Consider the following 13,130-nt stretch of genomic DNA (forward strand, 5'->3'; position numbering starts at 1 on the left):
TTTAGTTCTTCTTCACTTTCTGCCATAAGGGTGGTATTATCTGCATATCTGAGGCTATTGATATTTCTCCTGGCAATCTTGATTCCAGCTTGTGCTTCATCCAGTCCAGCATTTCTCATGATGTACTCTGCATATAAGTTAAATAAGCAGGGTGACAATATACAGCCTTGATGTACTCCTTTTCATATTTGAAACCAGTCTGTTGTTCCATGCCTAGTTCTAACTGTTGCTTCCTGACCTGCATACAGATTTTTCCAGAGGCATGTAAGGTGGTCTGCTATTCCCAACTCTTTCAGAATTTTCCACAGTTTATTATGATCCACACAAAGGCTTTGGCATAGTGAATAAAGCAGAAATAGATGTTTTACTGGAACTTTGATGTTGGCAATTTGATCTCTGGTTCCTCTGTCTCTTCTAAAACCAGCTTGAACATCTGGAAGTTCACGGTTCATGTATTACTGAAGCATGGCTTGGAGAATTTTGAGCATTACTTTACTAGCATTTTAGTGAGTTCAATTGTGCGGTAGTTTGAGCTTTCTTTGGCATTGCCTTTCTTAGGAACTGAAATGAAAACTGACCTTTTCCAGTCCTGCGGCAACTGCTGAGTTTTCCAAATTTGCTAACATATTGAGGGCAGCACTTTCACAGCATCATCTTCTAGGATTTAAAATAGTTCAACTGAAATTCCATCACCTCCACTAGCTTTGTTCAAAGTGATGTCTTCTAAGACCCACTTGCCTTCACATTCCAAGATATCTGGCTCTAGGTGAGTGATCACATCATCATGATTTTCTGGGTTGTGAAGATCTTTTTTGTACAGTTCTTCTGTGTATTCTTGCCATCTCTTCTTAATATCTTCTGCTTCTGTTGGGTCCATACCAGTTCTGTCATTTATTGAGCCCATCTTTGCATGAAATGTTCCCTTGGTATCTCTAATTTTCTTGAAGAGATTTCTAGTCTTTCCCATTCTATTGTTTTCTGCTATTTCTTCGCACTGATCACTGAGGAAGGCTTTCTTATCTCTCCTTGCTATTCTTTGGAACTCTGCATTCAAATGGGTATATCTTTCCTTTTCTCCTTTGCTTTTTGCTTCTCTTCTTTTCACAGCTATTTGTAAGACCTCCTCAGACAGCCATTTTGCTTTTCTTTTTCTTGAGGATGGTCTTGATCCCTGTCTCCTATACAATGTCACAAACCTCCATCCATAATTCATCAGGCACACAGTCTATCAGATCTAGTCCTTTAAATCTATTTCTCACTTCTACTGTACAGTTGTAAGGGATTTGATTTAGGTCATACCTCAATGATCTAGTGGTTTTCCCTACTTTCTTCAATTTAAGTCTGAATTTGGCAATAAGGAGTTCATGATCCTTGCCACAGTTAGCTCCCGGTCTTGTTTTTGCTGACTGTATAGAGCTTCTCCATCTTTGACTGCAAAGAATATAATCAATCTGATTCTAGTGTTGACCATCTGGTGATGTCCCCGTGTAGTCTTCTCTGGTGTTGTTGGAAGAGGGTGTTTGCTACAACCAGGGTGTTCTCTTGCAAAAGTCTATTAGACTTAGCCCTGCTTCATTCTGTACTCCAAGGCCAAATTTGCCTGTTACTCCAGGTGTTTCTTGACTTTCTACTTTTGCATTTCAGTCCCCTATAATGAAAAGGAAATCTTTTTTGGGTGTTAGTTCTAAAAGATCTCGTATTTCTTCATAGAACCATTCAACTTCAGCTTCTTCAGCATTATTGGCATAGACTTGGATTACCATATTGAATGGTTTGCCTTAGAAATGAACAGAGATTATTATGTCATTTTTGAGATTTTATCCAAGTACTACAATCGGACTCTTTTCTTGACTATGCTGGGTACTCCATTTCCTCAAAGGGATTCTTGCCCACAGTAGTAGATATAATGGTCATCTGAGTTACATGACCAACGGGTACATAAAAAGATGCTCAACATCACTAACCATCAGGGAACTGAAAATCAAAACCACAATAATATTATCACCTCACACAACTTAGAATGGCTATCACCAAAAAGACATGAAATAATAAGAGAGCATATGGACTGCACTGTTGGAGAGAATGTAAACCAGTTCTTCCTTTTTGGAAAACAGAATGGATGTTCCTCAAAATATTAAATATAGAACTACCTATGATTCAACAATTCTACTTTTGGTTATTTTTTCAAAGACAAAAACACTAACTTGAAAACATATCCGCTCCCCCATGTTCACTGTTATTTACATTAACCAAGATACATAAACAACTTGTGTGTTCATCAAGAGATGAATGGATAAACAAAATGTGATATATATATATGTCAAAGTGTGATACACACTTGTATATACACAATGGAATATTATTCAGCCTTGAAAAATCACGAAATTTTGAAATTGGGAACTAGATGGATGAACCTTGAGGGCTTTATGCCAAGTGCAATAAGTCAAACATAGAGAGATAAATACCATATAATCTCATTTATGTGTAGAATTTTAAAACAAACAAACAAAAAGAAAACCAAGCTTATAGATATGGAGAACAGATCAATGGCTATCAGAGGCAGGTGAAATGGGTAAAGGGAATTAAAAGATACAAACTTCCAGTCATCAAACAATCATGGATATAATGTACAGTGTAGCAACCATAGTTCATGAAACTGTGTTGTGTACTTGAAAGCAGCTAAGAGAGCAAATATTAAAGTTCTCATCACAAGGAAAAAAATTCTGTAATTGTGTATGCTGATAGATATCAACTAGACCTATGGTGGTGATCATTTTGCAACATATACAAATATTGAATCATTACATTTTACACCTGAAACTAATATAGTGTTTGTCAATTGTACCTCAATAAAAAGAACAATTTTTCGATATAATGATTCTCATTTTTTAAAGAAGAAAATTTTAATTTAATTTAGGTCTTCAAATTCCCAGTGTCTTAGCTGACCATAATTGATGTTTTGCATAACAGAGTTTCATAACTGATTGCTTGCAAACATGATTTCCTTTTATTGACAAGCCTCACAAAATTTCATTCTTCCTCATCTTCTGAATATAATCCTTCTACTTACTACATGCATTAGATCTTCATACACAGCTCTTTCCCATTTTTTGTATTATCTTCTTGAAAATATTTAAATATTAGCAGACAACCCTAGTACTATACTAATGACCTTAAAGCATTTTCTTTCTTTCCTTTTTTAAAATTGTTTCAAATAAATCTACAAGATAAGCTGCATTAGAGTTTTCTTAATTGCAAGTAATTCTGGGTATAAGATGGTTTCTGCTGTAGCTAGAGCTATTAAAACATAGAAATACAAATAGATAAAGATTAAATAGACATAAGGGACACACAACATTTTGTTTTAATTTATTTGCGATGTATAAATTTTCAACAGGAATCATTAATCCAGCAATCCAAGTAGTAAAATTGAAGGGGTTGTAAATTAAAGTGTTTATTAATCTATAAGGACAGATAAAAAGAAACTGCTTCCTTGGAGTTGTGTAGAAGAAATACAAGATCTACAACAGGAGTCTAAGAGATCAGATGCCAACATGCCTAACAAACTTTTCCTATAGTACCTCCACCCTGAACTGAAATGTTCTAAAGATTACACATTGATGCCAAACAAAACAAAGAAACATAATCTGTTGATTTTTTTTTAAATGGGGATGTGGGTATTGCTTGTGATTCTGCTTCAATGTCTAGCAAGAAAAGAAAAGGTAACATTTTGTGGCTCACTGACCAAAAATTGACTGTAAGAATCAAATATTCAGAAAGGCCAAGGATATGTCTAGAGGTAAAGCATCACAGACATCAGGATTTCACCCTTTATGGATATTGACTGTGCAGAGAAGAAAGTTACTTCACTAATCTATGTTATAGAAGAAAATATTTCTGCAAGAAGAAGTTGATATTAATTATGGCAAATTTCTACAAAAGAACCATAGGTTTTAGAGAGGTCAATCAGAATTTAATATGATCTTTTTTGGAAATGTATAAGGGCCAAGCAGTAAACCCATATTAGAAATCAAGTTTAAAATATGTGACCACTGGGTTCACAGTAGTAAACTCTCACAGTAGCATATTTTTCATCTTGTATTGTTAACACTGTAACAGTAAGAATGTCAGCCTATAGGGAAAATTAACAGCTAGACCTGTGTTACAGAGAAGAAAAATGCTTATAACTGAGCCAAAATATTCACATAAACCACCTTGGTCTATATTAAATCAGTGTCATTTTTCAGCCTAAGAAATCTTCATCTTTATTTGCAGCTTCTACCTTGGGGAGAAGAATGTTCATGGTCTGTTTCACTTGGGATGCTTTCAAAATGCCTTTTTAAAAAATGAGCATTTTCAACATATTTCCTATAAAAAAGGAGAGTCTTCCCTCTAGTAATAAACCATATTCTCTAAGGGCCCACTAAAGTCCAACAATCAAAGTAGACTTTAAAATAAGGAAATAAGTAAATATTTAAAAGAAGGAAACATTTACTTCCTTCCATGCAGGAGATAAAGAAGTTCTATTGGGACTTTTTCTTCTATTCTCAGCCCATTGGTGGAGGAAGCAGATTCTTTTATCAAAAGAGCTCATTGCTGTCTCAGAGCTCAAGGAGCAAAGCCTTGGGGTAATTGACGGGTAACTGGAACTGCAGAGCGTGAGTTGAAAGTTGGGAGATGGGGAGCCAGGACAACAGCATACACCTTAGGTGATAGAGCATTACCAAAGCAAGCTTTGGAAAACAGACCTCTGCTATAGCTGCTAAATTGAGTTTTTTAAATTCAAAGACTTGTTTGTTTTTCTTTTTCTATCTTTCTTTTTTTTTTTTTTCTTTTTTGCTGGTCATAGAGAATTGTGATTGGAAGTCAGAAAAGCATGTTCCTGCTGGCCTTTGAAGAAAGAGAACACTCATCATATGATGAAATGCAGACAGCCTCTAGGAGCTGAGAGTGAACCACAGCTGACATCCAGCAAGGAAATGGGGACCTCAATCCTAAAACCGTAAGAAATTAAATTCTGCCAATAGCAAGAGTAAGCCTGGAGATAAATATTTCTCCAGAGCCTACAGATAAGGACTCAGCCAGGTCAACACCTTCATTTTAACTGTCTGAGAACATGCAGATAACCCAGCCTCTCCATTTTCTGATTTTTTCCTTAGAGAACTATGAGCTAACAAATTAAATGGGTATTATACTAAGCTGCAGCAATAGAAACTGACAGAATTGGGAAAGTGATGATGATGATATTAAGAAGCAACTATAAAGAATAGAAAACCCACTCAGGCTGGCATTGTATTTCAAGACTAAAGTTAATATCTTATTAGGACTTAAAAACCCTCTACAGATATGATATTTTAATTTGGCAACTTGGGAGCAGGACCCATAAACAAGGTAGAACATAGAAGCAAATATAATTGAGTTCCTGAAGTTGGACTTTCTATGGTATTATCCAAAACAGTGAGACAGGAAAGAAGAGGGCAGAGCATTAAAAGAATGATATAGCCATTGAGCATATGACAAAAAACTGGTTAGAGCCAATTAGGCCCAAGATGGCAGAAGATTCAACTTAAGCCTCATTGAACAGTCATTGTAATACATTAGCTAAATGACAAACCCACAGGTACCATGACAGTTCCAAGGCTGACCATAAAACGCTGAAAGGTGGGCAGTGGCCCAATTTCTGGAAATCCCCACTCTTCTCCAAACAGTTGGAATAATCCTCTCACTGATTAGCACATGATGTTACTCAACCCATAAAAACTACCTACCCCATATTTCAGGACCATTCTCACCTTCTTAGACTGCACTCTGCCTATGGAATGTGTGTCTGAATTAAACCTGCTTTCACTTTATCATGGCTCACTCTTGAATTCTTTCCTGAGTGAAGGCAAGGGCCCCCACTTGAACGCTTGATCCAGTGATTCAACTGAGACTTGGGATATGACCATCCTCTCGTACCCTATTTTCTTGCAAAATTAGAAAAAAAAATTTAAAAAGTGGCTTGATTTTTGTTCCCTATGACTGAAGAGAAATATTCTATAGAATTGCTACACATTAGAATTGCCTGGGGAGCTTTGAATACTTAACAGGTTGAAGCTATTCCTTATTTGAGTTAGATCAGAATCCCCAGTGGTGGGGACCCAGGCATAAACACATTCTTTTAAACTGCCCAGATCTTCCATCCAACAAGCAGTCCAGTTTGGAAACAGTGCTATAAAGCCCATAACTCAAAAAGTGAAGACTTTATATTCAAATTCAATTTGGGAGGAAATGCAACTGAAAACTAGCATTGGATTTTCATTTAGAAAACAATAATACACCATAAGTGCTTTTTATCTACATGTGTTAAGAATTTTGCAAATGTTAACACACTTTATCCTTATGAAACAGTTCTATGAAGTGGTGGTTGTGGTTTAGTTGCTAAGCTGTGTCCGACTCTTGCAACCTCATGGACTGTAGCCTGCCAGGCTCCTCTGTTCATGGAATTCTCCAGGCAAGAATACTGGAGTGGGTTGTCATTTCCTTCTCCAGGGGATCTTCCTGACCCACAATTCGGATCCAGGTCTCCTGCATTGCAGGCAGATGCTTTACTGACTGAGCTATGAGGGAAGCCCCATTCTATGAAGCAGATATTATTATTTTCATTGACCTCATTTTCATATCTGAGAAAACTAAGGAGCAAATAAATGAATAGCTTGCTCATCATCATATAGTAAGTGAGGTTACCAACCTAGGAATGGCAGTGACTGCCTGCAGAGTTACCTGCTAAATCTCTTTTCCATCATGCTTACCTTTAAATCATTTATCCAGAATGTTATGGCATCTTTTTATCAACTGTAGATGAAAACCAAATAGCAAATAGCATTTTCTGCAGTAGTGCTCTTTCTTCCTAGTCATTTTGTCCCCAGATATGCAGAACAAAACAAGGTTAAATGCTAAATAAACTAGATTCTTTTTTTCATCTTTGATTCAAAGATTGCTATTAAATAATAGCAATTAATTAAAATATTATTAAAAATAATAGCAATAAGTTCACTAAAGGCCTATAATTAAACAATATAATTCACTTGGGGCCTATAACTAGGCGAGGGTGAGGGGCATCTTTCCCTTCCTAGGGTGAGTCAAAGTCTAATAGAAGATATGCAAGGTATTTCCTAAAATAATGGTATAAGAAAGCTTAGTTGGTTATCAAACGAAAGAGAGTTAACACTTAACTGATTTTTGGTTATGGACGAACACTAGCCCTCACTTGCCTTCAACTTTGAGGAAATCTGTGATGGATATTATCTTCTGTAATAAGCAGTGTTCATTCTGTTACACAACGGTTAAATAGGAACACTTTAAAAGGGAGAGCTATACCAATAAAACCTGTTAGAAGTGTCCTAATTTCCAAATTTAATAAATTCATCCAACAGACACTATAGACACCTTCTAGGAACAATGTACAATGTTCATTTTTTACAATATTAATATACTGAAACAGACAATCCTTCAAGGAGGCTGTAGCCTATCTAAGAAGATTTATTCTGACCCAGGAGGAATAAAGGTCTGAGTATTTTTATTTATTTAAGTCATTTCCACATATTGCAAAATCATCACTGTGCTTTCTCCTGAATAGAAACCCATGATAATCTATTTTGGCTTTTCATTAATATTTATTTTTTGTTATTAATAATTAAAACAAGTTCTTTGTGACTTTGCAGTTTCATCCTTAAGCATGTGTCACAAATACAGAGCATGATGGTTAGAAATAGCTATAAAGTTTTGTTTCCATGTGGTTCACATTTTAGCTGTCTGAGATTTTAATCTTCGACCATCCCAATCACAAACTCTTGAGTCTTAGAAAATTACTTGCCTTAAATACATGTTATCTGAAATAGTCCATCTTTCTTTTCCATTTCTGAGGCCTAATGTACCTTAAAGAAAACTGACATCCTTTATGATACTAAACAAGGAACAGTAGGGAGTTTGAGTTTCTAAAGTAACCCAGTAAGTGATAGAAGAAGATCAGTGCCAAGAATCCTAACTTCCTTCTAACTGCGCTGTCTGCCCTTGACCACGCTGCAGTTCTGCCCCTCTCTTCTCTGTCCCCTGGCCGCCCATGTAGACCACAAGGTCCGCATTCTGAAATTCTTAATAAATCATCCCAGCATTTTTAATTTGCAATGAACAGGATGAGTCACGGTGAGCAAAGTGGGGGATCTATTTTTAGCACTCATTATACAAAATGATTAGTTTTTACCCCAAAAAGGGACAAGTGAAAAACGACAAAGTTACATTTGCCCCTGCATGCATGCATACTAAGTTACTTCAGGCATGTCTGACTCTTTGCAACCCTATGAACTGGAGCTGACCAGGCTCCTCTGTTTCCATGGGATTCCCCAGGCAAGAATACTGGAGTGTGGGTTGCCATGCCCTCCTCCAGGGGATCTTCCTGACCCAGGGTTCGAACCCATGTCTTTTACGTCAACCTACATTGGCGGGCAGGTTCTTTACCACTAGCGCTACCTGGGAAGCCCTTACATTTGCCCCTGTGTGCTGGAAAACCTGGTAATTCAGCCATGAGAGAGGGTTGCTAATCGCAGGAAGACACAGTTGATGGAAAAAAAAAAGAAAAGAAGAAATTAAAAGAAGAAGCAAAAGCAAAAAAGCAATTATAAAGGGCAGAAGTAAAAAGATCAGATAGCCTTTGGGTTGCAGAGCCTCACAGGGTAAAAGAAAGACTTTCAGAGAGAGCAACTGATAAATATTAGGTACATAAACATTTAACATGAAAAAAAAATGGTTAAGAAAAAAGTAAGGATGTCCTTTGATATTTAAACACGTTGAAGTGAGAAACAGGAATCCTAATTTGTAAGGTGTGGATGACAGAGTCAGAAAAAACTAGAGATCAACAGGTTGTTCCTTTTTACTCTACATGATTTACAGACTGCTACCGGAATACTGCTAGATGTCTTTTCACTTATTAAATATATTTGTACCAAAATTTGCTATAAAATGAGTATCTTTAATATTTCAGCATATGCATTTAGTTTTCATCATGCTCTTTTAAAAATTCCATCTTACTAAAGTTTCAGGGCTCCCCTGGTGACTCAGTGGTAAAGAATCTACCTGCCAGTGCAGGAGACACGGGTTTGATTCCTGGGTGGGGAAGATCCCACATGCCTTGCAGCAACTAAGCCCATGCACCACAACTACTAAGCCTGTGTGCTCTAGAGCCTGGAAACGGCAACTACTGAGTCCACACACTGCAACTATGGGAGCCCTCACACCCTAGAGGCCATGCTCAGCCATAAGAGAAGCTACTGCAATGAGAAGCCTGTGCACTTCTCTAACGAGAAAGTAGCCCCGACCCTCCGCAACTAGAAAAAAGCTCAGTGAAGGCCCAGCATAACCATAAATAAATAAATAAATAAATTTACAAAATATGATAATATATATAAAATTATAAAAAATGATTTTTATTTTATAAAAAATAGTTTCACATTTAAAAACTCTCCATGCTACTGTATTTATTTTAAAGATTATATTTATGCTTCTCTCTCCTCTCTCAAAAATGAATGTTGATTACAGAATTATATATAAACTGTAAGGAGAAAATGTACAAAATAGAGTTAGATATAGATAATGATTTCACTTACAGTTGTGTTGCACAGTGAAAATAAGTGAACAGCATTTATCCTCATAGTCTATGACTTTAACAGGGCTTCGGTTTCTTTGGATGTCATTGCATTCTATATTTGATCACCAAACACTGCAATGAGTAGCAAAGAAGTTGTGTTTAACCGCCTGAAAATTAGCATTTTATTACATTCACTTGTTAATAGCACGGCTTTCCTCTACTACAGAATGAAGACTTGTGTTTGATTTATCACTTTATTCCTCAAGCTTGTCATGTGTTTAGTGAATGAGTAAATGGGGATAGTAAAACTCTTCAAGGGAAATGGAGAAATTGATGCTATGAAGACAACAAGCATATGAAATGCATGGAGTCACAGATTTCAAAGACATTTTGTTGGTTTCAAATCATGCTACTGTTTTTATTGTTGTGCTCAGTTCTTCAGTCATATCTGACTCTTTGTGACTCCATGGACTGTAGTGCACCAGGGTTCTCTGTCCATGGGATTTTCCAAACAAGAATACTGGAATGACATGCCATCTCCTACCCGGGGGATCTTCCTGGACCAGGGATTGAACCTGTGTCCCTTATATCTCCTTCACTGGCAGGTGGATTCTTTACCACGGAGCCACCTGGGAAACTGGTTTCAAATCATACTATCAAATCATTATTATGAAAGTTTCTGGGAACTGCGAAAAAAAAAAAAAAGAATCCAGATTTTCAAAATTTAAAAATTGAGGCAAATTCCTTTTAATTTGATGCAATTTAATATTAAAAATAGAAATTAACTAATCTTATTGAAAAGTACCTAGATTATAAAACAAAAATTAGAAAAACCTAGGTTGGGAAAAAAAACTATCCAGTTCCACAAAGATCAAGTCATTAGCTACATTAGCTACTGCAGTCACTGGCTTACAGTATACCCTGAAAGGAATTCAGGATAAAAACCAGGATGAAGTGTTTTGTGTTTTGGATATATAGGCCTTAGGTAATTAAAATGCACATCCAAGGAAGCATTTCAATGACCCCAGATTCTTGCATCTTCCCATACACTGATAGGCACTAAAATCATTAACTTAAGAGATCTGTGTTTTGTGACTTTGTTGCTGCTGTTTTTGGCTAAGATGTATCATACTCTTTTGGGACCCTTGGACTGTAGTCCACAAGGCTCCTCTGTCCATGGGATTTCCCTGGCAAGAATCCTGGAATGGGTCACCATTTCTCTTTCCAGGGGCTCTTCTCAATCCAGGGATTGAACCTGCATCTCCTGCACTGCAGGCAGATTCTTTACCACTGAGTCAACAGGGAAGCTATGTTGATTGCTAATAGCAATCTTTCACCAAGATGTATGTTTGATTACACATATTTCTCAGCACCTGTTCTTCTTGCTCAACCCTGCAGTAAACCTTTCTCTGCTCCAAACTCGGACATTCCAGTTTGCTTGGCCTCACTGTGCCTCGGGCACATGAACTTGTGTTCAGTGACAGTCCCTTACATCAAATAGCATAGTATTTGCATATAACCCCTGTAAATCCTCTTAAGTACTTAAAACCATCTTTAGATTACTTGTAATATCTAACACAGTGTAATTCTATGTGAATAGTTGTAAGTACAATGTAAATGCCACATAAACAGTTGCTGCTGCTGCTAAGTCGCATCAGTCGTGTCCGACTCTGTGCGACCCCATAGACGGCAGCCCACCAGGCTCCCCCGTCCCTGGGATTCTCCAGGCAAGAACACTGGAGTGGATTGCCATTTCCTTCTCCAGTACATGAAAGTGAAAAGTGAAAGTGAAGTCACTCAGTCGTGTCTGACTCTTAGCGACCCCATGGACTGCAGCCTACCAGGCTCCTCCGTCCATGGGATTTTCCAGGCAAGAGTACTGGAGTGGGTCGCCAGTGCCTTCCCCGTAAACAGTTGCTAGCATGTGGCAAATTCAAATTTGCCTTTTTGAAATTTTCTGGAATTTATTTTTTAATATTTTCTACCTACAGTCAGCTAAATCCACGAATGCGGAAACTTTAGATGTGTAGGGCCAACTGTTTAAAAATGTCAATAGAGCCTTCTTCTTCCAGTCAACATGGAACTACATTTACCCTTGTTGGGGGCAGGAAGAGATTTTCCTCTACCCTTCTAGCTTCTTCTGGTTGATCTGGAATTAAAAATGACAGGATGCAGATTAATAGGAGAAAAACCACACAAAAGTTAATAAATTGTATACAGAGGAGAGACCCAAGAAAACCGGGTAATACCAAAATGACCAAAGTCCTCAGCTTAAATTCCAGCCTCAGCTAAAGACAAAAAGAGGATATTGAGTGTGGGGAGAGTCAGATATAGGAAGTAATCAGGAAATGCACAGAAAACAAGGGTAAGATTATAAGTCACTGCCTTCTCCATTGATAAGATTTGTTCTTCCTCTACTTCCAGGTATAGTAGGGGAAACAACCTTACAAATGGAGATTTCTTTTACAAATATAAATGTTTTACAACTCCTACTCACTTTTGGAGAAGGAAATGGCAACCCACTCCAGTATTTTTGCCTGGGAAATCCCATGGACAGAGAAGCCTGGCAGGCTACAGTCCACGGGGTTGCAAAGAGTCAGACACAAATGAGCAACCAAACAACAACAATAAATAAAAAACCCTTTTTTCAGAGTTTGCCCAAGTCTGCTGTTTCTTAGAAAATAACCAGCTTAAAATAAATACCATAACAGAGACATATTTAGGGTGACAAATTCTTATACCCTAAACCCTTCTATCCAAAACAAGCAAAAATACATGAAAAATACCTTTCCAAGAAATGGGCCCAGGCAACAATGACAATGATCCCTGAGGGAAAGAACACAAAATAGGTGAACACCAACATTGTCTGAATGAGCCTGGCAGGCTATAGTCCATAGGGTCACACAGAGCTGGACAATGGCTGAAGCGACTTAGCACACACGCATGAAGGGCCTTAAGAATGTTTCCACACTGTGTGCGAGGAGGTGAAGTCAGAAATGAAAAAGACAGAGACAGAAGTTTGGAGGAGTCAACGCAGCTATAGTTCATAAGAAAGAGTGTCAGAGAGCAGATGACAGCAGAGAGGACACCCCAGAGGTCTGTAGAGGGCCCTTCTCAAGTATGATCTGAGTACTGCTCATCACATACACTTAAGGAAATCACCTTATTCTGGGAAAGGAAGTACTGGAAAGGATAAGAGAGAACAAAGAACATTACTTGGAGACTACACACAGCTAAAAATATTTCCTGTTCTCACCAGCCAGAGTAGAACTTAATTGATGGACTTAGGAGAGGAGTACTTAGAAGAGTTTTATCTCAGTGGGGGGAAATTAGACTAAATGCTGTTCTGGGCTGCCGAGCAAAGCTAAGGTAAGACCTGAAAGGATAAAGCTAGCTTTTATCCCAGAAATATAAGCTTGGTTTAAAATTTTAAAAGCAATAAAATTTAATGTATTAAATAAATACAGTAAAGAAGGAGAATTACATGATCATTTCAACAGATGCAGAA

At 37.4% G+C, this 13,130-nt stretch overlaps 1 protein-coding gene across 5 annotated transcripts in view; it reads right to left on the minus strand.

Moving 5' to 3' along the window:
* Positions 1-13,130, minus strand: part of LOC145504489 (uncharacterized) — a 205,581-nt gene that overhangs the window by 124,854 nt on the left and 67,597 nt on the right. For 4 of the 5 annotated variants that reach the window (XR_014052241.1, XR_014052242.1, XR_014052243.1 and 1 more), the window contains 2 exons: positions 11,716-11,771; positions 9,642-9,754 (listed from right to left, as the gene is read on the minus strand). The gene's annotated coding sequence lies outside the window, so the exon portion shown is untranslated. Of the gene's footprint in view, positions 1-9,641; positions 9,755-11,715; positions 11,772-12,408; positions 12,449-13,130 lie in introns of all 5 variants that reach the window. The other variant, XR_014052240.1, reaches the window with a different exon arrangement.

The sequence above is a fragment of the Giraffa tippelskirchi genome, chromosome 1 (genome assembly GCF_054371585.1).
Source record: "Giraffa tippelskirchi isolate mGirTip1 chromosome 1, T2T-mGirTip1v1.2.pri, whole genome shotgun sequence".
In the NCBI taxonomy this organism is placed as follows: domain Eukaryota; kingdom Metazoa; phylum Chordata; class Mammalia; order Artiodactyla; family Giraffidae; genus Giraffa; species Giraffa tippelskirchi.